The sequence below is a fragment of the Dermochelys coriacea genome, chromosome 6, assembly GCF_009764565.3.
Source record: "Dermochelys coriacea isolate rDerCor1 chromosome 6, rDerCor1.pri.v4, whole genome shotgun sequence".
Lineage (NCBI taxonomy): Eukaryota > Metazoa > Chordata > Testudines > Dermochelyidae > Dermochelys > Dermochelys coriacea.
Window position 1 is genome coordinate 61,805,892 of NC_050073.1, and position 24,479 is coordinate 61,830,370.

The window sequence follows — 24,479 nt, forward strand, 5'->3', positions numbered from 1 at the left end:
AAAGGGTATAGCAACTCTGTCTAATCAGGGTGAGATCCTAGCCAGGGCACAAGGAGAGCATAAAGGTGATTTGATGGTGTTACCTACTGAGGGTGTGGAAACCTGTAACAAGAAGGAAAAGATTCTTGAACTTGTGCGTGGCAAAGGGAAGGAGAATGCTTCTAACCTTTTATCTAGGAAGTCTGTGAATTTGCCTGAAAAGGGATTGTGTAGGAATCCGCCTGATTGGCCAGAGGTAATTCTGGATGTAAGTGAGACCCAGAAAGAGTCTGTTGTTGCTCAGGAAAGTGTTCCTCTAGAGCAAGCCCTAGGTGAAGAGGGTAAGGGCAGAATTTCTGTGAAGGGTGAATTGTTGCATAGAAAATCCCTAGGGAAAGGAATCCTCATAGTAGTCTTTGCAAGCAGTTTACTGCAACTGAAGGGTGTGAAAGTGATTTAATCAAGAAAGTTTCAGTTCTTAACAGCCAGAAATTTTCTGTTGTGAATGAAACCACTGACTTTCCTGTTGAAAGATGCAGTGTGGATAGCTTTGAGAAGGTCTCAGATGAAGTGAAAGCTGTTAAGAAAGGTAAACACAGGTTTCAGAGTAGCAGCCGTGTTAGTCTGTATTCGCAAAAAGAAAAGGAGTACTTGTGGCACCTTAGAGACTAACAAATTTATTAGAGCATAAGCTTTCGTGAGCTACAGCTCACTTCATCGGATGAAGTGAGCTGTAGCTCACAAAAGCTTATGCTCTAATAAATTTGTTAGTCTCTAAGGTGCCACAAGTACTCCTTTTCTTTTTAAGAAAGGTAAACAGTCCTATAACCAAGTGGCTGTGTTTGGCCAGCTTGTTGGGGTGACAAGGTTGTTGAGAAAGGAATGTCTCCATGCTAGTTCTGTAAGTGAGCAGTATGTGGCCCAGGTCAAGATGGGGGTCTTAACCAAGAGAGCCCCAATTGCAGGCCTCCAGATTGGAGCGCTGGGAGAAGACCCGATCCCAGTTTGACCCCCGGGGGTTTTGGGGTGGCAAAAGGGCACGGGCTGCATAAATCTTCCCACATGCAGCGTGCAAGTGCTATCAACCATCCCCGACCTAAGGGAGGGTGTGAAACTGGAAGTGCCTGGTGTAACTCCCACCAAGGAACAGGAGAGATGCTGGGGCATTCATGGGAACGTTGATGGCTTCGAACTTCCCCAGGTCACTGGCTAAAGTGACCCTGCTCAGTTAGGTCTCGAAGGAGAGGGAGAGATGCGACGAAGCGGGACTGTTCTTAATGTTTCCTCTGAATATTGTGGGGGTGTCTCAGTTTCCCCTACGCAGTTCTTAAGTATCTAGGTGGTGGGATAAGGGTTTATGATCGTTGCAGAGCCCTAGAGGGCAGGTGTGTGCAGGGGTCTGGACACACAGAATGGCCAACACCCTGTTTCCTGGCAACTGCCTGTTTCCTGCCTTCCCCCCTCTAAGGTGAGAGCTAAAGGGTTGGAGAACAAAGGAATCAGGTGACCTCCTGGCCCGGGAAAGGGACAAAGCCGAGAGGAGGAGGGACTGGAGAGAGTTTCAGTTTGGGGCTGGCTGGGGACATGGAGTGAAGTGCAGACGTGGTTGTCTGGTTCACTGCCCCCCAAAATGGACCCAGCTGAGGGGTCCTGTTCTCTGCACCTACAAGCTCTGTTTTAGGCCATGTTCCTGTCATCTAATAAACCTTTGTTTTGCTGGCTGGCTGAGAGTCACGTCTGACTGCGGAGTTGGGGTGCAGGACCCTCTGGCTTCCCCAGGACCCCTCCTGGGCAGACTCGCTGTGGGAAGCGCACGGAGGGGCAGAGAGGATGCTGAATGCTCCGAGGTCAGACCCAGGAATGTGGAAGCTGTGTGTCCTGGGGACAGTCTGCTCACAGAAAGGAGACTTCCCCAGAGTCCTGACTGGCTTCATAGGGAGCAATTCCAGAGCATCACCTGACACCTCCGTGACACCTCTACTGATGCCTCAATCTGGGACAGTTCCTCAGATCTGTCACCTAAAAAGAATGGCTCAGGTTTGGGAATCTCCCTCACATTCTCATCCATGAAGACCGATGCAAAGAATTAATTTAGTTTCTCCACACTGGCCTTATCGTATTTGAGTGCTCCTTTAGCACCTCAATTGTCCAGTGGCCCCACTGTGGTTTAAGAGGCTTCCTGCTTCTGATGTACTTAAAAAAAAAATTGCTATTGCTTTTTGAGTCTTTGGTTAACAGTTCCTCAGATTCTTTTTTGGCCTTCCTAATCGTATTTTTACACTTCATTTGCCAGTGTTTATGCTCCTTTCTATTTTCCTCACTAGGATTTAACTCTGACTTCCTTCTGGTGGGTAGCTTGCTTAAAGTTACAGTGAAGTAATCAAGTCACTGGCAACTGTCATCCCATCTCCCTCCCATCATACCTTTGGGTAGTGCTTGATACATTCCATGGGCCTTACCCAAAATACAAGACTAAGTCAGGAGCGGCAGAAGGTCCCTAAAAGTATGGGGGGGCCCACTGGCATGGGAACAGTGGCCCCTTCCCCGTGGCCCTGCGCCTCACTCACTCCTCTCCATTCCCATCCCCTCATCGCTCGCCCTTACGGCCAGTAAAAAGTGAGAGGGCATAACCCTCCCACTCTTAAGTGTGTGTGTGTGTGTGTGTGTGGGGGGCTCCTGGCCCCCCTGTTCCAGCACTCCTGGACTAATTATGGGGAGGACCTGACGTACTCACACTGAGTCCAGACCCTCTTAGGTGGAGAGGAAGGTGTGCTCTTAGCCAATAATTATATTTATCAGTGACAGGTAAGGACAGTGCTTTTCCCAACTTCTTGAAAACTATATAATTTAGCTTTCTCTCAGGTATTATTAGTATTTTTTGAAAGGATGAAGTGATTTCAATGGCTGAAACTTGCACTGTATTTTTCCAAGTGATAACAAACATTTTCATGTTTACACCACTGGACTGCTTAATCAAGGTCATGCACTGCGTTCACTGTGTGTGCAGGTCTTGTTTATCTGTCAAGAGTTTAGCTTGCAGTCTGAGGACAGCATATTTCTCTCCTTTATTTCTGAGCTCAGTTTGTGTACATAACTGTTTACTGAAATTATACTTGTGGCCAAATTTGGTTTGTTGAATTGTTCCAGGGTATTCATGAGCTATGTTCCTATAGGCAAAGACTAGTTGGAAGCCTCTTTTTAAAAAATGAGTAAGCATGCTATAATTTAGGGTATTAGTCTTTTGAAGTAGAGCATACATGTATTAACAAGTAATTTTTCTAGAATAACTGTGTCTCAAAAAAGCTGCTTTTTACTTGTGTTCAAAATACCATGTGCACCTAATTAAACACCTAAGGCTATTTGGGTGCCAAGCCTTCTTTACCTCTGTAATTATCTCACCGTCTTGTCAGATGCACTACAATCTTTTGTTCGTTTAACACACCAAAACTTAAAACTCTCAAACTGTAATTTAGTGTAGCTTAATTCATTTTCCCACTGATCATTTTGTCATAAAAGGCAGTAAATGGTTAAACTTGGTTTTAAAAATAGTGATTTTTTTTTTCTGGAGAAGGATGTGTTAAGGTCTCTTATTTACCTTTTCTTCTCTATTTGTGGTTGCATATTGAAGCCTAGTAGATTCATTGATCGTTATGAAGGTAGAGCCATCTGGGTAGCCTGAAGAGACTGCAGCTGCTTGAAAGAGCAGTAGTCTATACCATGGGAGGGAGGCATATATGTGGAATTATGTGATGCTATATTTCCTAATTTAGGAAGACAGCTGCATCTTCATTTCTCTATAGACATGTGAGCAATGATTCATCTATAGAAGAGATGAATTACTTAGATTCATCCTTTTGTACTGCCAAAATAGTTTTAAAAAAATATTACAGTAGTTGTGGTAGGGCTAAGGGATTTAATTTCATGAATTGCATATTGCATTTCACTGAAGGTCGCCCACCCTGCCTCAGAAGTAGGACCCTACCCAATTCATAGCTGTGAAAAATGCATCACGGACCATGAAATCTGGTCTTTTTTGTGTATTTTTACTCTAGATTATATCTAGGATAAAAGTATACAAAAGTACCATGCATACTTCCTTATCTAGGGCAATTTACAAACGTAGCTGTAGTACAGTACAATACTTGTGTATATATACTGTGTGAACACATCTGCCAGATTTGCTCTTTATTCCGTGATCAACCCACAAAAAATTTGTGATTTCTCCACAATTTAAGTAGACCCCTACTCATAAGATGAGACAGAAGACCCTTCATGTCTCTATATCTGATCATGTGGCTTGACCAAAAGGCAGTTCACAACCCAGTTCTTGTGGCATATCCCAGCATCAGTGGCACCCACTTCCTAGAAAGCAGCATGGTATTGAGTGCTTTATCACCTACCCAATCCTGGATCACATCGAAGATGAAAGGAACAAGGGTCTCAAAAGATGACACCAAGAAAGAAGGACCCTTAAGAAGCTTGATTTGACGGGAAGGTGTACTCCTATTATCGGGCTCTGCTGTCAAAAATATGACTATCTGAACGGGGACAAGATGTCACAGTTTAGAGAAGCTTCCATAGGAATAAAGAGAAGAGCTAAAATACCTAGTGTCTGAGGGGCAATTAGTGGCCTGAACATCTCTGCAACCTGCTCTAGATACTCGTGCTGTGGGGGCACATTAAGTGACCACTTCTATTGTCATGTCCTTAGCAACCTGCTCATTTTACCACCAATCTGATTTTTAGTAGTCATAAAATCAGCTCAGAGGATAGGGAAAATTCAGGCCCTTATGACTGGCCCATTTTATTTGGAATTCAAAAAAGGCAAGTTGACTCTTAATATTCATTCCAAATTCTGGCCTAAAGTTGTCTCTGATTTTCATTTAAATCAATTGATTCACCTCCTGATTTTTTTACCCCAAACCCCACTTAAACCCAGGGGAAGCTAAACTACATATCCTGGATGTATTCAAGGCTCTTTCATACTACCTGGACAGAACAGGAACCTTCAGGAGTTCCTCTGTTTTATATGTAGCCTTTGCAGATAGTGTTATGGGTCAAGCCATATGCACTAAGATTCTATGGGTATCCAGCAGTATTAGATCCTTTTATGAGATAGCTAGGTTAAATCCAACCTATGAATGTTAAAACCCACTCCACTAGAGTTTAGGTAGCATCTGCAACTTCTCTTAAGTAGTATCCCTATTTCAGAAATTTGCAAGATAACTATGTGGGGCCCAGTCCACACTTTCACGCAAAAGTGTTCATTAGTTGAGGTTTCAAGCTCTGATGTCTGCTTTGACAGAGCTGTTCTGCAATGCTTGTTTAAATAGGACCCTAGCACCAACCTCCTGATTATGAGGTTGTTAGTCACCAGAAGTTGGGTCCATGTAGACAATGATTGAAGAACCACAGTTACTGTAAGCTAAGTAACCATTTTTCATAACCATTACAGACTGTGAAGAATAAGGATTGAAAAAACACAGTACAACAGCCTGCATTTAATGATTTTATTTATATCAAAATTTGGGATTTGTAAATGTTGTTCATACCTAGCTGAAGCTGTGTAATTATTAAACCGCCTCTAGAGTCTGATAGATTCTTGTTGTTTGTGTCAACTGCCCCTTTGTATGATTACAAAACTAATTGTATGATACAAAACTAATTTGTATGATTAACACAGGGTATAAATATTGTTTTCTGTAGTTGTTGTAATTAGCAGTATTAGTAGTTATAATTTGTATTACTGTGGTACCTAGGTGCCCCAATCAAGAATCAGAGCCCTATTATGCCAGGTACTGCACAAACTGTAAAAATAGATTAAAATCATATCCCTGATTACAGTGATTCTATAGTGTTAGGATCTACTTTTGAGGATTCTGCATCTTGTCTAAGTATTGTTGTTTAGTCAATAATTGTGTTACATAGCATATTTCTGGATTATGTTGCTTCCTGGAGATGTACACAGATATATGTATGTATTCTAAGATGCATCTACGCTTGTGGTGGTGTGCAGAATACAGACACTGCACACCCAGCTAGCGTGGGTATAAATACCTCGTGGTGACGCATGGCTTAGGCGAATAGAATGCCCTACAAGCCTGAATCCTAGGGTATATACCCAGTATGGCTCATTACAGACCCAAGCAGAGCCTCCCCCATCTACACTGCTATTTTTAGTAGTGTAGTATCCCTCTGCTTCCCTGCTGCTGGAGCCTCCTCGCTGCAGTGAAAGACTCTGGCAAGGGGAAGCAGCGAGGAAAGGTTCTGGCAGCTCCATTCTGCTGGAGCCTTTCCCCACTGTCTCCACCCTGTCAGAGCCTTTCCTCACTTCATTTGAAAGCTTGTCTTTCTTACCAAAAGAAGTTGGTCCCAAAAAAGATACTAACTCACCCATCTTGTCTCTCTCTAACATACCGGGACCAACACAGCTATACCACCATTGCATCAGCAGTGAAATAGTTGGTTAGTTTAAAGTGCCACCTTCATGCATTATAGTGTGTGGGGGAGTACATGCCTCTGCGCCATTGTTTCAGGCTGTCTGCAGATTTGGGAAGACAATACAGTATTTGTTACATTTGATTCCTGTCTGAAAGGTTTTAGCCAAGTACATCAAGAAGGCCACAATGTGGCCTGTGGGTTGGGAGTTTGACTCCTCTGCTCTTCAAAATGGTGGAATGTACACCCATTTTAAATCAAGCCTCCACTGAGAGGCCCAAAGAAAGTTAGAGTTAAATTCTACAGTTAGACAGGCTACAGGTTCCTAGGGTAGACCTGGAAAGAAGAAGAAAGGAGTGAGTGTGTGTGTGAGAGAGAGAGAGAGAGAGAGAGAAAATATATTACGTATTTAGTGTGTTCTCAGACTTTTTCTTATTGTGCAATTCATCCTAATAAAAAGCGTCTCTTGGATACCACTCATCATTTCCAGTGGCATAGTCCGCCACCTCTGTCATCTACATCTTAGAATATTCCTGTGGCAACTACAGCAATTGATTAAATGGAAAATTAATATTAGGAAAGCATATAATATATTTTTAGCTTCTTCTCATGCAATTTAGCAGTTAGAAACAAATAGGAAAGCTAGTATTGTGTGACCAGCCAGCTCTCCACTGACATAAGCAGGCACTCTGTGGACATGGTCCATATATCATAGTTTGAGAATTGATGATTTAAGGCATTTGATAATCTGAGACTACTTCAGTCTCAGTATATTTGATTCCGCATGTTTGGTCTAGAATTGGAGAGCTATTTTAAATGTCTGTATGATGTGTTCTATATTTAGTTTGTGTTTTAAAATTTTGCACAAGTCCAAGAAGGTATGGATAAGTGCAATGTAGAAATCAAAATAAACAAATGCATGCATTTTGCTTAGTTTTAGCTTTTTAATATACATTCATAGTACATACTGTGACTGTTAGAACACTTAAGTATGCTGCAAACACATGTTGATTAGTATGCATGTGATTTTTTTGTTGTTAACAATTATATATTTTTAAAATTTTGGGAGGTTGGCTGACAAAGTATCAAAGATCCTGAAAATATGCTCTGTTTCAGCATGCTACAATTTTTTTTGATCCAATTAATACCTTATACTGCAACAATGGTTGCACCTATTATTGCAATTTAAAAACACTAAAATAAATTACTTTTGATTTTGCAGGTTTCTAGTGAGTATTTATTGTTGAGTTCATGAGGGACAGAGCAGAAATTAGGATCTGTAAAGTAAGAAAAGGTAAGTTAATAATTTTAAGGCCAGAAGGGTCTACTGTGTTTATCAGTTCTGACTTCCTGCATAGCACAGTCCATAAACCTTGCCTGAATTAATTTCTGCTTCAAGTCCAATAGATGTGGTGGAACTAGAGTTATGCCTCTTAGAAAAACATCCAATGTTGATTTAAAAATGTGGAGAATCCACCATAACCCTTGATAAGTTGTTTCAATAGTTAATGACTCTCACTGTCAAAAATGTGTTTTATTTCTAGTCTGAATTTGTTTAGCTTCAAGTTCCAGTCATTGGGTTTTGTTATACACTTGTCTGCTAGATTGAAGAGCCCTCTGTTATCCAATTTCTGCTCCCCATGTAGGTACTTATAGACTGTGATCAAATCACCCCATAACCTTCTCTTTGATAAACTAAACAGATTGAGCCTTGAGTCTTTCCCTACAAGGCATGTCTTCCAAGCTTTTAATCATTCTTTTGGCTCTTTTGTGAAACCTGACTAATTTTTTACCTCCTTCTTGAACTGTGAAAACCAGAATTGTACGCGGTATTCCAGTAGTGGTCACACCAGTGCCAAATACAGAGGTAATATAATCTTCCTGTTCCTATTCTATATTTCCCTGTTAATACACCAGAGAATTGCATTATACGATGTAGTCACAGCTACACACTGGAAGCTCACATTTATCTAAATATGCTCAAGAAAGCCAACAGATAACTTCGAGTTTATGCACTAGGGCTTTCACTTCTGAAGATCAGAGTTCACGTTTTTTCTCTGGTTATAAGTGCCTCAGGCTCACTTTTGTGTGTGCATTGCCTTCTTTCCTCCTCCCATGACATTCATGCATGCACACAAGTTCTGTGGACACACCAGTATGTGCATGTGCACACTGATACTGATACAGCTCACTAGTGCTTGCGGCAGTGAAATTTCCAATAGGAGGAGACAATTCCACAGGGGAGTGGATGGTAGAGGGAAGATAGCTGAAACCTGCCCATAGCTTCCTTTGCAGGGGAGGAACAAGCACTATATTGGATGCTTTTTTCCATGGATGGACCAATAGTCAGGAGGGGATTGTAGCCTGGCAAAATGATGAACTACACAGTTGGCTGGGGACTGAGCTCCTTCCTGGTTTTTCTCCAGCTGGCTTTGCTTTAAGATCAAAGGTTTTGTATCACTCTTTACACACCAGGTGAGGAGGGATGCTCATTCTTTGCAGACTTTGCTGCTTCTTAAAGTGACCCTTGGGAATAAAAGGGAAATAGGGAGAAATCTGGGAAGGTGTAAGAAATTGAAAGAAGGTCTGGGAGAAGAGAGCACAGCCCAAGCAGCTGGTCATTGAATACTTTTGTGTTAATGAAAATGAAGCTGTGGGTCAGGCTGAGCACTTGGGGAGCCCAGCTGCTGCACTGCTTTTGTCTCAAAAGCAGTTGTCCTTTCTTCAGCAGTGAAGGCCAGCAATGGACCTACAGCTTAGCTTCAGCTTTCAGTGAAATGGCTCAGATATGAAAAATGATATGTGAGTTTCACAACCATCTGTATAGGTATCTAAAACCTGTACTAAATGCCAGATTAAATCTTTGGACAATTTGGACCCATTTTCTTTTGGATTGAAACCACAAGTGTTGCCTTTCAACTAGAACAGAAATTTTACAATTCAGTAAGATATACTTAAATGGAATCCAAATACTGCCTAGCTCCTTCTCTGTAGTGTCATGAAAATCTTAAATGTGAACCTTTGTAAACTGTTTAGAAAGACACTATGTAGCATCAGTAATGTGGCTGCTTATCTTACTTGGCTGGAAATTTTTCAGTGAGCAGTTTAGTCTGCTGTAGTGGGTGCTTCATAATTGCAGCTCAATATGGTATGTAAGATTTTTGCAGGATTTTGTGGCCCTCTACCATGACCAGGGCTCAAAAAATCTCCCCCACACCAACCTGCACAGCTGAAAATTCCTGTGTTGCCATGCTCCCAAAGCTGCACCTTTTTTTCATTTCTTTTGTTGTACTTTCCCTCTCTTGTACCTTCTCCATTAAATCACTTTCTGCTATCCTCGCGCTGTAAACCAGGGGTCTCAAACTCATTTTACCACAGGCCGGGACTTTGAGACCCTTGCTGTAAACCATTTCAGTCCCCAATCAGCTCTGCACCCTCATACCATCTTACTCCTTCCTCTTCCTCCCAATCCTCAAGTCAGTTAATGAAGGTGACCTCTGCTATCTACGATCAACTCTGGAACTGCCGATCTATCTACTGAGCAGAAAGATGTCTCACTAGTTTTAATATTTAGCCTTTTTCTAAAGCTGTTTTAAATAATCAAGCTTTATAACTTCAATATAAGAATACTAAAAACCTTTGGCTATTGATTAAAACTGAAGTTTCCTTTTCCCATAGATGAATTATTTGCCTCAGAGTTCAAAGGAACCTCTGAGGTTCCCATAATAGAGCTTATGCTCTATTATCTGAGTGGGAAGTTGTATGAGATGTATACATTTTTACTTAACTCCTGCCATATTAGAGAGTATTTATCAGATGGCACTGTTGGACATAGTCTTAAAAGTTCTTTTTCTTAGTTTGTAAGAAATGTATGATTGAAGAAATGTTGCATTGTTTGTTTTTTTTTAAAATGCTGTTTATTTTTTGTGGGGAGCTGTGGTAAGCAGTTGGAGAGCTAGCTCTCTGCCTTTTAATCTCTTTAATTAGAATAAATTCTAGAGGCAGAGTTGCTCTCTGGGAACCAGTTGCAGGTGTTCTGGCTGAGATTCCTGAAGGGAAAGATTGGCTATGTGCTATTTGACCATCTTCATTCAAGGACTGTAAATAAAAGGAATGCAAATAAAACAATTTATACTAAAAAGATACCCAAATGCCATGTCTTCCTCCATTGGGAAACCAACCTGCAAGGCCCTAAAATCAAATATCTCATGGCAGAGGGATGACAATATATATTAGCATACAGCCTGCTCCTTTGGCCTAAGGGAAGTTTTAAAATACAATTTTCTCCCTTTTAATCCACCTGATTTGTGTGTCATGGATCTGTGCATGAAGTAATCATAACTTCCTCCTTTCCTATTTTTCTGCCTCATTAACTATTTGATTGCTAGTTGAGGATGCAGTTTGGTGACTTGGATTGTTTTTTAATTTAGCATATCAAAGCTGTGTTTTCAGCAATAAAAGCAATTTTTGGATCTTTGGGCTCATCCATTTTATCCTCCCATAAAACAGTTGAATTCTTGAAGGAAATGCAAAATAATAGTCATTTTTTTATATTCATTTAAACAAAACAAAATGATTAGCATGTTTGGGTAATTTGTGGGTTTCTCTGGTTTATACTTTGTGAAGTAGTACAACCAAAAGTAGGAATTGTGCTAGAGTGTGACAGACACAAGGGGTATTGTCTTGTATCCTTTCTTATGCAACATAGCATTTTTAGGAATACACAGAATGGCAGGGATTAGAGGAGCTTTGTCCTTGGTTTGGGTAGTTGATAGTCACTGTAGTTTTGATTTTGTTGTGCATAAAATCAAGAGACTCTCCTGAAGCACTTTAAGTAATTCTGAGAGATGGAGATCATATACTGATCATGCTAGCAGGGAAGTTCCATAGTGCTGAATTAAATTATATGTTACAGATTTTATTTTGAAATCTGTGGAAGCTTTACTCTGAAAGCATCAGTGAAAATGAAACTTAAATCAGTGTTTTTTGTTATTAGTGAAGAATCTCTCTGCAGGAAATGGATGTTTCTGAAAACTTTTATATATATTTTGTTGTTATTTAAAAGGATTGGAAATCTAAATGTAGCGCTCATGGGCAGGAGTCTGATTAACTCTAGTTAGAATGTGATATACTATAGAGTTTGCAGTTGTGAAAACCCTCACTTTTCCCAATATTGCTGTACCAGTGCAGTTATGACTGGCACATCCATGCTATTCTAATCCATTGTTGAGCAGACTGGCAAATGTCATGTACTGTTTTATAGTTTTATGATGTGTACGGATGTTCACTAGGAATTTAGGAGACTGCAAATTCATGTTCACACGTGATGATTCAAGTCCAAATTAGCGCATTCCACCAAAGTCCTTAACTAAAATGTACCCATTCTAGAAAGAGTGGGAAAGTAAGTTGTTTTATGGAGTTTTTGTGTTGCAGATCAGTGAGGAACTATAGAGGTAAAAATCTGTCAGCAGCTTAATATATTTTTAAACTGGACCTATATTGTAAACTTTTGTGGTAAATTTATATAGATTCATATCCGGAGAGAAGATTGGGAAGATGTTTGCCTTTTCTAAGTTTGCTTGGCACTCATAAATGACAAAATTTTACAGTAAGTTGTGAAGCTAGAGACACGTACAAAAATTTCCTGTGTTCATGATATCGTACCCTGCCTGCCCTTCTTGCAGGTGAAACTAAATAATGATGCCTAATTTATATGCTGTATTTAAAAACTAAACAATGTACAAATCCAGAATAAATCTTTCTTTTAAAAAGTGGGGCAGTAAGAAAAGTACATTTTTCATTCCTAGAAACTGAATCAAAGTGGGGAAAAATAATTTCATATACAGTATTATGGCTGGCATTCTAGTTACATAAGGATATTTGCATTTATTTGGAACCTCTCTCTTTTTTGCATATGGTGCAAATGAAAAAAAAAGTCTCTGTAAAATAGCAATGAGCCTTGTACAAAAACAGCTAGTGTCTAAAAAAAGTCTTTCCAGGGTCTGTAGTAATAAAACAGTGTAAGATCAACCTTGGAAGCTTAAGAAAGGAGGTGCTAACTGGATTTTATTAAAGAACAAGACCTTTAAGCTTTGAGAGGTTTTTTAATTCCCTCTCCCCCATTATACACATATAAAAATAGACTCTGGTAATTTTAAAGCTAGGAGAAGAATCTCTTATTAATGACAAATGTACATCTGGATTATCTCCCAGGCAATGTGGTTGTCTAGGATTTTGTGTAGCAGAGTGATCCCTTTCAGTTGATGCCTAGGATTAGGGGTGTATCCCTTCCAGTTGATGCCTAAGACTAGGGGTGTGTACCACAAATAAAAATTTTATAAGAGAAGTAATTTTTTTTGGAGAATAAAGGCATAGGGTTTTTTCATAATATTTAAGAAAAGATTCTTGCCTGGAAGAGTGTAATCTGACTTAGGCAAATACAATATATTATATACAAAGTTTAAATGCAAGTAGGCATGCAGTTATCCATGTGTATGGAAGACAACACTGAAGGCTTGATGGAAGGGTATACATTTTGAGGAAAGGGTGATCATAGAGAATGGGAGGCTGTGTGAAGGACAGAGGGCAACAGTAAAAAAGATTTCAGAGTAGCAGCCGTGTTAGTCTGTATTCGCAAAAAGAAAAGGAGTACTTGTGGCACCTTGGAGACTAACAAATTTATTTGAGCATAAGCTTTCGTGAGCTACAGCTAACTTCATCTGAGGAAGAGTGGGGGGTGGGGTGGGGGGGGGAGAAATAACATGCGGAAATAGTTTTACTTTGTGTAATGACTCATCCATTCCCATTCTCTGTATGTGTATATAAATCTCCCCTCTGTATTTTCCACCAAATGCATCTGATGAAGTGAGCTGTAGCTCACGAAAGCTTATGCTCAAATAAATTTGTTAGTCTGTAAGGTGCCACAAGTACTCTTTTTCTTTTAGTAAAGAAGATGTGAAGCTAAGAGTGGTGGGAGACAAAGAAAGCAGTACAACCAGAAAGCTGAGGTATAAGAAGTGGAGAGCTGCTGGGAGGGGTGGCATTGTATAGACAGAACCTCTTAAACTGTTGCTTTCACCAAGAAAAAAAATACTGAACAGAATAGTAGACCTAAAACTCATTTTTAAAATTTGTTGGTATCACCTTTGTATCTGAGCACTTCTTATTTTTAACACACAAAATATATTTAGGTCAAGTTCCAGTAAATTCCACCTACTTGCAAAGAGTCATTCTTGCACCTCTGATTCCATGGAGGTGGCAAGAGGTGGGGTGCAACAAAGTGTGTGTGTGTGTGTGTGTGTGTGTGTGTGTGTGTGTGTTGGGGGGGTGAAGTTGTCATGCACAAAAACAAGTAATGGAGCTGCTGACAGTCAATTGAAACTCTTAACTCTGTCAATTCTGTAAAGCCTCTGGGCAAATGGTGGAGGCTTTCATCTCTGGAATGGCTCCAGTCCCTCTTCTGATTGTTTTCCTTCGTGATGGCTGCAGTTAAGAATATATTTGTCTTCTTCCACTGTCATGGTGCAGATCATTTATTGCTTATTAGCAGTTATATGATCATGTTGAGCCTGTTCATCAAGGAGTAAGTCTCTCTATTAAGGCAGATGGTACAGCACCCTGACCTCAAGAAACATCTAAAGTAATTAGAAAAGGAAGTCATGATAACAGTACACCATTCTACTCAAAAGATTGAAAAAAATTCTAAAATGAATAGAGATGGAATCCGCTTTTTCCCGTTGGTGGGAAAATCTATTCAATGGTTGTGCCCATTACAGCAAGGTATGGAGTATTCTTCTTCATCCAGTACTGGTAATACTAATCATCCAAATTCTAATCATTATCTGTATGGTGTTCTTAATGTACTGGATGAGGGAAAAGTTAAGTAGGATAAAAGGAATTAATTATAAACTAATTCTCAACAGAATGGTGCAACCATCAGTTATAGTTTTGTCCAAAGTCACTGGTTTAACAATGCCTGTAATGCAAGGAGGGGAGTTAGGAATTATCTGCCTTTTTTTACCCTCCATATTGGTTCACTTTCTTGTTGCTCTGTTTGGCATGGTTTTTCTATCCCTTACCTCTGATTGGGCAAGCCTAGAAGAGTTCTGCCTAGTAACAGGAACAATGGTGGGAAAATTTAGAAAAAGGCTGGAAAGATCACCTGACCTTGGGGGAAAATCTGCCTGGTAATACAAGACTATATAAGGGCTTAGTACAATATACTGGTTGCTGCCTGCCCCAGTGGCAGACTCTGCTCGATATAGGTACCATCAGAGAAGACGGAAGATAGGAAACACCTACTTGTTACTGAACCTACCCATTCCTGGTCCCACAGTGACATGCTCTCCTGAAGTTCTGATCCCTTTGTTCCTGGTTCAAGTTCCTGGTCTGCTGCTCCTGTTCGGTTTCCTGGGACTCCTTGTTTTTGGTTTCTGTTGTCTTCTGCACAAGCCTGAGTAAAGTAGATAATCTTATGCTCTTTGTAACCCACATCTTGCTTTAGTTTGGGTCTAGGCTTAATGCCTACTTGAGTGTTAAATCAGAGTGTTTTGTTAATTAAACCATATTTTATTTTGTCCCTTAACAGTGATTAGTATAATGCTTGGGATTACCATAGGTTATAGATAATAATTCAGGGGAACAGGCCTGTATGGAAGGGGGGTTCTTAATAAAGAATCCTTCTAATTCCTTTTGGTAAAACTAGGTGTTGCTCTGTCTCCAGCAGCTCATCTTTTCTCCATTGCAAAGGTGACCAAGCACAGAGAGGATCTGAGCCTGCTTGGCTGATGTCCTGCTAGATCCCACATTCTCAAAATGAAGGTTGTGGACAAGTTCAGGCAGTTGCAACCATCCCTTTCTTCAGGATTGGGTGGGAGGGTGTTCTGAAAATATTTTTCTGTTGTAACATGGGCTTCTGGTATGGAGAAGATAGAGAGCCACTGCTTTAGTTCCTTTACAGCAGCAACCTTAGCTGGTTTTTAGTGTTTTCATACCAGTCGTTGCCCACCACCCAAAAAAACCCTAAACCTCCCACTGAGCCTCCACCATTCCAGGTCCACAAAAATTCAGTGCCCTCTCTGATCATTAGGAGGCTTTACAAAAGTGGCTAGAGCCAGATGTCCGTGGTGGTTCTTCCTTCTCTTATTTCTATGTAGTATAACCTCTTCCTCTTATGCCTTTGACATTTGTTTCCCATCACCCCTTTCCTCAAGAATCTACTCTTCTTTTTTCCTCTTAGGCGGAACAGAATGGACAAATACTTTTACACAAAAACATTAGGCACTTTGCTTGTCATATAAAGGGCATGTTCCTCTGGTCTGTAAAGTAGGGCAGGGTTTGGCCAGAGGTAGAGGAATTCCACCTAGGAAATCAACCAACACCATTTTCTGTGAAATTAGGATGTCCCTTGAAAGACTCTCTCATTCCAGTGTGCATCCAGCCCATCCACAGTTGACTCACCTGATGGGATCACAGAACAAGTAAATGGAGTCATGAATCTGATGGAGGGGGGGAAAAAGTGATGAATGAGCATCAGATATTTGTTGCTAATTAATTCTCCCCGGTGTATTCTAAGCACAATGTTTATTTAAAGTGCAATAACAGTGAGAAAAATTACTTAAAAATAGCACCTATTAGTGATAACTAGGAAGAATTCAGATTCTTTCACATGGAAAACCTATGTTTTTACATGTAAACTGAGCAACTTTGATTTTGAATCATTGAGAGGTAATAAGCATGGAACTTCATAATGCTTAGAGTCTCTTTTCAGAGCAGCATCATGTTAAGCAAATTTCAAATATAAATTTCCCTGTAGAACATTGTTTAAAACATGGCAATATGTTTGTTCAAGATTGTAGTCCAATCAAAAGTAGAATTATGCTGTGTGCTAGGGTAAAAATTTCAGTTTTAAAATTTATATTCATGCTAATGGAGAAAAGCGTCTAGTAGCACTTTGATGCCAAGTAACGGAAATGGAATGCTGTTTAGAAGGTGAATAGATTCTCTCTTTCAAAAACTGCTTTCAGATTTATTCCTCGGAAAAGTGATGTCAACTGTCTGTCTGTATGGCCCCCTCACCCCCAAGAACTGAAACACCATTCTTGGTTAGTGAGAATTGTAGTACAGTAAAAGCTTTTTTTTATCTGACATGTTGGGGGAATGCGGCGGTGCCAGTAAGTGAAAAATTCGGTTAACTAAGAGGGAGTGAGTTTGGGTGCAGGAGGGAGCACAGGATTGCAGGTTGAGGAGCGGAAAGGGGTGCAGGGCATGGGCTCTGGGAGGGAGTTTGGGTACTGGAGGAGGCTTGAGACAGGAGCTTGGGGCACAGCAGGGGGCGTGGGGTTCCAAATCTGGGTTGTGTGTGCTCACCTTGGGTGGTTTCCTGCAAGCAGCTCTGCACGCTGCCCCCACCCCGCCCTGAGTGTTGGCTCCACAGCTCCCATTGGCTGGGAACCACAGCCAATGGGAGCTGCAGGGATGGTGCCTGCAGCTGGAGGTGCCCTTCATTAGGAAGTCTGGTCAGCAGCATGGCGGGGCTGGCAGGCTTCTTACCTGGCTCCGCGCAGCTCCCAAAAGCAGCCAGTATGCCTGGCTGCTAGGCAGAGTCATGGCCAGGTGGCTCTGCTTGCTGCTGTCATTGGTCGTGGTTCCTGGCTAATGGGAGCTGCAGAGCCAATGCTGGGAATGGGGGGCAGCACTCGGAGCCTCTCTGGCCACCCCACGCCTAGGAGCTGGACATGCTGGCTGCTTTTGGGAGCTGTGTGGAGCCAGGTAGGAAGCCTGCCAGCTCCCCCGCACTGCCGACTAGACTTTTAATGGCCTGGTCAGTGGTACTGACCGGAGCTGCCTGTGTCCCTTTTTGAGCAGGTGTTCTGCTCAAAAAACGGACACCTGGCAACCCTAAGTCCACCCTAAAGTGTGTGGTGTGGTGGTTTTTTTTTTTTTTAGTGTGTGTGTGTGTGTGTGTGTGTGTGTGTGTGTGTGTGTGTAATTAAAATATATATATATATATATATATATATATATATATATATATATATAAAAATATAAATATAAAAATAAATAAAGCAGGGTTGGCATGATAGTAAGATAGAGGTTAAACCTGAAAATCTCTCAGGTGTAAATACAGCATACAGTGTAGGCCATTGTCTCTTTTGAGTCCAGTTAACTTTCATAAGTCAGAATTTAGTTGTCTACTTCTTAGAAAAACAATTGGCATTGGAAACTTGACTTGAAACCCAAAAGACTAAACAGAGACAGAAATGCCAAAAGAATTGCCAAAAGGACACAAAAAAGTAATATAAATTATACAGATATCAAGGTTTCTATGAAATATGCAATTCTTCTCAAACTGTACTGGTTAATTTTAAAGACATTTTGTTTTAGTTTCACAAAAGGAGCCAGGAAACTTAAGCTGAAGTTGAAAATGAAGGTGCTTTTCCTTTTTTTCTTGAATATTGTTTGTACATTTATTTGTAGCCATATAATATACATGCAATAAGAAAAGAAAATACCTCAAATAACTTTTCCCTTGTGACTTGCTATAAAACATCTCAGAAAAGCCAGGATAATCTAAATAAGCATAACATATGAGGTCTAGTTTTCATTTGTTTGTCAACCTACCTTACAATATGCTTTTAAGCACATTGTCATGGATTAGGTCAGGATATGCTGTTTAGCATTTGGAAGCGCCCTTTTTAGATGACTTTCTTTCTAGAAGAGTCCTTCATTCTGTGCATTTTCTTTAATTTCATATTAGACAAATCAAAGTAAAGTTTATGGTAAAGGGATAATTTTAACATATAAAATGTATTTTAATTTTTTTAAAACTTTTTGCTAACTTTTTTTTGGTCACTTCCCCACTGGAGTTTTTCCACAAAGCGAGAGGAGACTGTTAATAACATCTAGGCATGATTCTAAAACTAGCTAGCAATGTAATGCACTCCTTGCTCCTATAAGCCCTCTTACTGCAAGCTTTGTAAGCCTGTGTGGGATTCAGGAATGAACTGGTCTATTTTAGCTGGCAGTGCATTTTAATGCTAAAAAGTCACCAAGTAAGTCATTCTCAAATGGGGACACTCCTGCCATTATGTATTAGTTTTCAAGCATAAAAGGACTCCTTTCATTTTTAACTGAAATTTTTATTTTAAAACTGTTTTGAAGAGCTCAACTTGGCAGTACACACTCAGGCAAAACTCTCAAGTCCATCATGAGAGTTTTGTCTTTCTATAAGAACTGTAAAAATGTGCACAAAGAAGCCAGTAGCTGCTTAGTGTTGAAATAAAACCCAAATCACTGGAGTGGCCTGGAGGTGTAGTTTGTCAGTTTTTTTACTTTTAATACAGTTTAAATGTCAACTTCCTGAAGCATGCATGAATATACCCTGTGAATGCATTGTATACCATGGACCTGGGAGTTCTCTTGCTGATAAGCCCCACTGGTAATAACTAACCACTTACAGCAGATACTGAGTAAGTACCATTAAAGAGGCCATAGCACAGTCCCATTTGTTTAAAACTAAAAGCATTGTGATTGGATATTGTCCAAAAATATGTAATGCCTGTTCTCCTAAACATTTAAACAGCTGCTTGACAAATGCTGTATTTCTTTCATGAATTACTGAAACAGTAAGTGTGTAACATCATTGACTAGCTCAGCCATTCTGCTCATTAACAGAAATAGGTAACTTAAAATATTTAGTAGCAAAAACAAAAGTAGTCCAACAAAAACAGTTTTTTTTAAAAAAAAAAAAAATCTGTCCAGTCCTGTAAAATAAACTGTAGTAGTACAATCTAAAAGTCACGTTTCCCTCTGCTGGTAATGTGTTTAAACAGATGGAAAATTCTATAAATGTGCTAAATCCATCGGCTAAATCAGACTAAATAGTTGTATGTATGTCCTCTAATAATTTTTATTCAGAAAATGAACTTGTACTGTGGTCATAATAGTGTTTTTATTTTGACATATTTTGCACTTAAAATACACCCTAAGCCAAGTATGAAAAAGTTTTAAATGGCCCAGGGATTGAATTGAAAGCTTTATATCCACCACGTTTTTAGCTTGGTAGGGCATTTGTTTCCAGAAGAAAAAACTATAGATTCCTTAAAATGTTGCAAGATAGAAAGCAGCAGGATTATTTACTCACATTAGAAAAACAAATGCTAAACTATAGAAGGGAGGGTGTTCTTTTGTCCATCAGTGGAGTTAATCAATATATGTAGCCATTAAAATAATAAATCCTGGTACTTGAAAATATAGCTACAGTTATTCTACCCACTTGAAAAATCAGTCAAATAGGAAACACTGATCTACTAAAGTAAAAACATCTGTGTTCAGAGTGGTGAGCTTAAATCATAGAAGTTAGAGATGGAAAAGACCTATTAAGGTAGTCACATTGTCCTCCAACTCGGTTGAGTTGGAACCCCAGTGTCTTTAAAGCTAAGTGAAAATAGGTATTTTTGTCCCATGAGAAATTGCAGTATTTCAACATTTGTTTTTGTCCTAATTTGGCACATGTTGAGGAATGAAATGTGCCAAAAAGTTTCAGTACAGAAATTTTGAAACGTTGCAATTTAAACATTTTTGATCAAAACAAAGTGTTTTGGTATTCTAAATTGAAATGTTCCATTTTGATATGTTGAGCTGAATCAAAACATTTTGTTTTGAGTTAGTTTGACATTAAGCCACAGCTGCCTTGGTGCCTCATGAGAGAGATGGGTCTGCTTCCTCGTGCTCTCATTCCTTCTTATGGGCCAAGCTCCCTGGCTGGACTACATCTCTGCTGAGTCATGTGAGTGCATCATGAGAGAACATGGTATGCAGTGGGAGAGATAGTCCAGCCAAGGAGCCAGTCCCATACAAAAGAATGGAGTCATGAAGCACCTAAACTTCAACTCCCATGAGGCACCATGGCATCATAGGCAGAGGCAGATTAACTGTTTCAGTTCAGTACAACAAATCAAAATATTTCAAATCAGGTTAAACCTATTTCATTTTGATTGTCCCAACTGAATTGAATTTTTTGGGAAAATCAAGATTTTCGCATGGAAAATTTAGACTTTGCAGAAACAGCAGTTTCTGTCAAAAAAAAAAATTGATAAAAAAAAATACCCAATCTGCTTTTATTGGGCATTCCATTTCTTCAAATCCTATCCCACCTATAGTATCTGCCCTTTGATCCTCTTGCATTTATGCTACAATAGCATACTTTTGGTAGCCAGTCAATAAGAATGTTGAGATTTGCACAACACATGCTCTTACCAATGTATTGCAAGTACTTTTTGTTTTAATTATGATTAACTTAATTTTGGCAAGAGAATTTTGTTGAACTTCTGAGTGTGGGAGCTATTGAGAAAAAGGGCTTGAACACAGGAATCTGTCATGCTGGCTCAGAATAGTGGTTCATTTAGTTCACTGTCCTGTCTTTGACAGTGACCAAATTATGAGCTGCTTCGAAGAAAGGTGCAGAAAATTGTGTTGTAAACTCTGGCATGATCAATTATGGATCCCTTGTGGGGAAGTTTCTTTGATCTCTGCTCCATTAGTGGTTGGTTTTTATCTTAACAAAAGGAAGGTTCACATTCCTTCCAACCATTTACATTTTTTTAAAAATATGTATAAAGTGACTTGGGATATTCCCATTAGCCATATAAATGCGTGGTCCTTTTCTGAATCCTGTTCAACTCTTGATTTAGCTGTTATTTTGTGGCACTCAATTCCCCTGGCTAATTGTGTTGTCTAAACATTTTCTTCTATCAATTCTAAATTTGTGGCATTTTAATTTCATTGAATATCCCTTTCCTTTTGCTCTTTTGTTTTGAGGAAGGCTAAATAATGCATTAGAAGATACAATGCAATTTAGTAGCTGCCTTTAGCTTATTTTTAAAATAATTTTACTCGTAGGAATACAGTGTAGCAGTGGTGCATGGAATTGTAAGTGAGTGGAATTGTTTCTCAAATCTTGCTAGTGCAATGGGTGTTAATTCTCTACAAGATTTTTGTGTTTTGTATGTCATTTAATTTAAATTGCTACCCCTTAAAACCAGAGTTCTGGTTCCTCATTAAGATCCTTTTGTACCCAGGTTGTTACAGGTGGCCTCCTCATGGAAACTCTTAGTGATTCTGAGGTGAGCAGATTGTTTCCGGCCTTTCTACTGTCCTAGCAGGTCTTTCACTTCTGATCAGCACTTCTGCAAATTAGACTCGGGGGGCCTTGTGTTAGACAATTTCTTATTTAAAATTAAACCTGAAAAAAACAAATTCCATAATGAGGAACTGTATTGATCTCCAATCTAGGGATCACCAGGGTTTGGATCTTTAGAGCCGTAGCAGACTTTTACCACTTGAAGTATCTGAATAAGTGATAGCAGTAGTAGGCTGTTATCTGTGTGACCCAGCCACTAGAGGGGATCTCTCTCTCACTCACACAGTCAGTGAGTTTCATAGATAATTGCTTACAGCAGAGGAATGTAGAACTTGGGACTTCTGGCCTCTATTCTTGGTTCTCGGTGTGTGTGTTCTAGTTGTTACAGACTTTTCTGCCACTGTGCCCCAGCCTTTGTCCCCTTCTGCTCCATCCTGCTCTCCTCTCCCTCCACTTCCATCCTTCCAACCCCAGCTCCTGTTCCCACCTCCTTTTTGGTTTTCCACCACCCTCATCCCTTGGCTCCTGCCTTTTTCTTCCACTATGCCTGTAATTTCACCCAGCTGCCTTTGCCTCCCCACACCCGCTGCTCTTATTTCCACTTCCCCACCAGCTCCTTTCCTTTCCTTGGCCTCTTCTGCCTTTTCTCCACTTGCTTGCCCCTGCAATCCCCTAACCTCCCATTCTCATCTCTCTGCATTTAAGTCAGGCAACTTCCTCCTACTTTTCCAGAATGGCAGGGCACCAGCAAAGGGAGCACTGAAATTACAAGTGACACTGTTTCCCTGCACTCAATTCCCATGCTCAGATTCACAGTGACTTCTGGGAGGAGCAATTGCAGGGAAGGTCCTGCTCAGGACCTGCAGATCTGAGTTGGAGGACACTCAATGCGGATGGAATTTATGGATAATTCAGTGCCAAACTTGTATGAAGTCTTTACTGAGCATGTGCAACAGACATTTGAAAGACTTGCAACTTGGCCAGATTCTCATGGGGGAAAAATCACTGACACAAAGGCAGCCCCCTGACAAGTTTCGAGTCCGTGCCCCAAAGCATGGAGGCACTAGGACTTCCTAGTGACAGTTGAAATAATTTTTTAACATGGGCAAACATATTTTTCCATAATCTTGTTCTCTGAAACAGCTGATTCACTTTTGCTCACATAAAAGAAAAAAACATATCCAGTTGAGGTAAACACCAGGTGTGGAAATATTCACTCTGAACAGTTTGCATGCCAAAGTTATAAACAAACTGGCAACAGTTTTATAATGGAAAGTGTCAGGCACCCTTAACTTTAGGTGGTGATATCCGCTCTATCTATAATGAAGTGGTACACTTCCTCCTGAATAATGTTATAATCTACATATAAAATAGTGTTTTGATCTCTCCCCAAAATGCAGCTTCTTCTGTTGTGCAACATGGCAGATTTTTAACAGTACACAGCTGCCTAACTCGGGAAGTCAAGAGAAATGCCTTTGCCAACAGCAACTACAGAAGGAATTGAAGTTAGGAGAAAGTAATTACCTAAACCAGAATTTGGTCAGGACACAGGAACTTTACTGTTGTATAAAGTTCGGTATGATCTTTAAATATTTGGCCCTAATTTTTTTTTATTTAATGTTCACATATTAAACTTTCAGAGATAGCTGATCAACAGCATAGTAATTGATTATGTGGTATATAAATAAGGGTCTAGAGTGCCATTAATAACTACCGGTCATTAGTTCCTCTGATTTACCCAACTATCATAGTGCTTCCTAGTACAATATGGGGGTATTGGCTCAGAACTAGGTCCGAGGGAGGAGTCCTACCAACAGAATCCCAATGACTGTTTCTGCAAGGAGTTATCCTTCACACATTCCCATCGAAGGGTAGATCATGCCAAAATCTATTCTTGTGAATTTGAGAGATGTGATAAGAACACATTCTTTGGTAGTATTCCTGAAGGATTATTGTGGCAATAGTCTCAAAGCACAGTGCTTTTTTCTGTGCTTAGTTAAATTTAGTATTCCATTGTAAATAAAAGAGAAAAATTACTAAGACTAAAAATTTGTGTAAAATCCTAGATTTTTTTTTTTTTAAACCGGGTTGAGAATTGCAGGAGATGTTATCTGATTTAGTTTGCTTTAGTTAACTATTAAGCTGTTTCAACTTTTATTTTTTGTTTCACCTGATCAACTGCATATTTTCAGGAAAACCAAGTATACCAAAACAATACAATTTCTGGAGGGAAAATGTACAAAACATACAAAATTAAGTTAATTTGGAAAATTTGATTTTGTGCTGAGCATTCAGTATTCACTCTGTGCCTGATTCTGAGAGCGTTTAACAGCTGCAATGCCCATTGATGTCAATAGGCATTGAAGAAGATCAGGCCTAGTATTAGACCAAAGTGTTTCAATTTTTCTCCAGCTGTTTTCAAAACTTGTAAGTGAGAGAAGTCTCCCAAGTTTCTGTGAACACAATTGGAATACTTTTCTATATATGTAATGCTCTTTATAGTGTGGTCATTTAGGAATTCTGAGTAGCACATTTACCTAAAGAGCAGAGGTGAAAGTAAGCCGGTCCGGTCTGGCGTACCGTCAAGAGCCAGTACATGGTGCCAGACTGGACCAGCTTCTTCAGGTTGGCGATTTAAAGGGCCTGGGGCTCCCTGCAGTGGCTGGAGGCCTGGAGCTCTGGCCACTGCAGGAAGCCCCGTGCCCTTTAAATCGCTGTCGGAGCCCTGCCGCTGCTACCTTGGGGCTCCAGCAGCAGTAGCGGAAGCCGGAGCCCCGGGCCCTTTAAATTGTCGTCGGAGCCCTGCCGCTGCTATCCCGGGGCTCCGGCAGCAGTAGCGGAAGCCGGAGCCCCGAGCCCTTTAAATCCCCCGAGCTCCAGCAATCTCTGCAGCTGGTAGCTCCAGGGGTGATTTAAAGGG

The 24,479-nt window shown here is 40.2% G+C and overlaps 1 protein-coding gene across 1 annotated transcript in view; it reads left to right on the top strand.

Moving 5' to 3' along the window:
* The window catches only part of SIPA1L1 (signal induced proliferation associated 1 like 1), a 365,338-nt gene that overhangs the window by 121,988 nt on the left and 218,871 nt on the right, over positions 1–24,479 (top strand). The window contains 1 exon segment of the mRNA XM_043515810.1: positions 7,640–7,711. The gene's annotated coding sequence lies outside the window, so the exon portion shown is untranslated.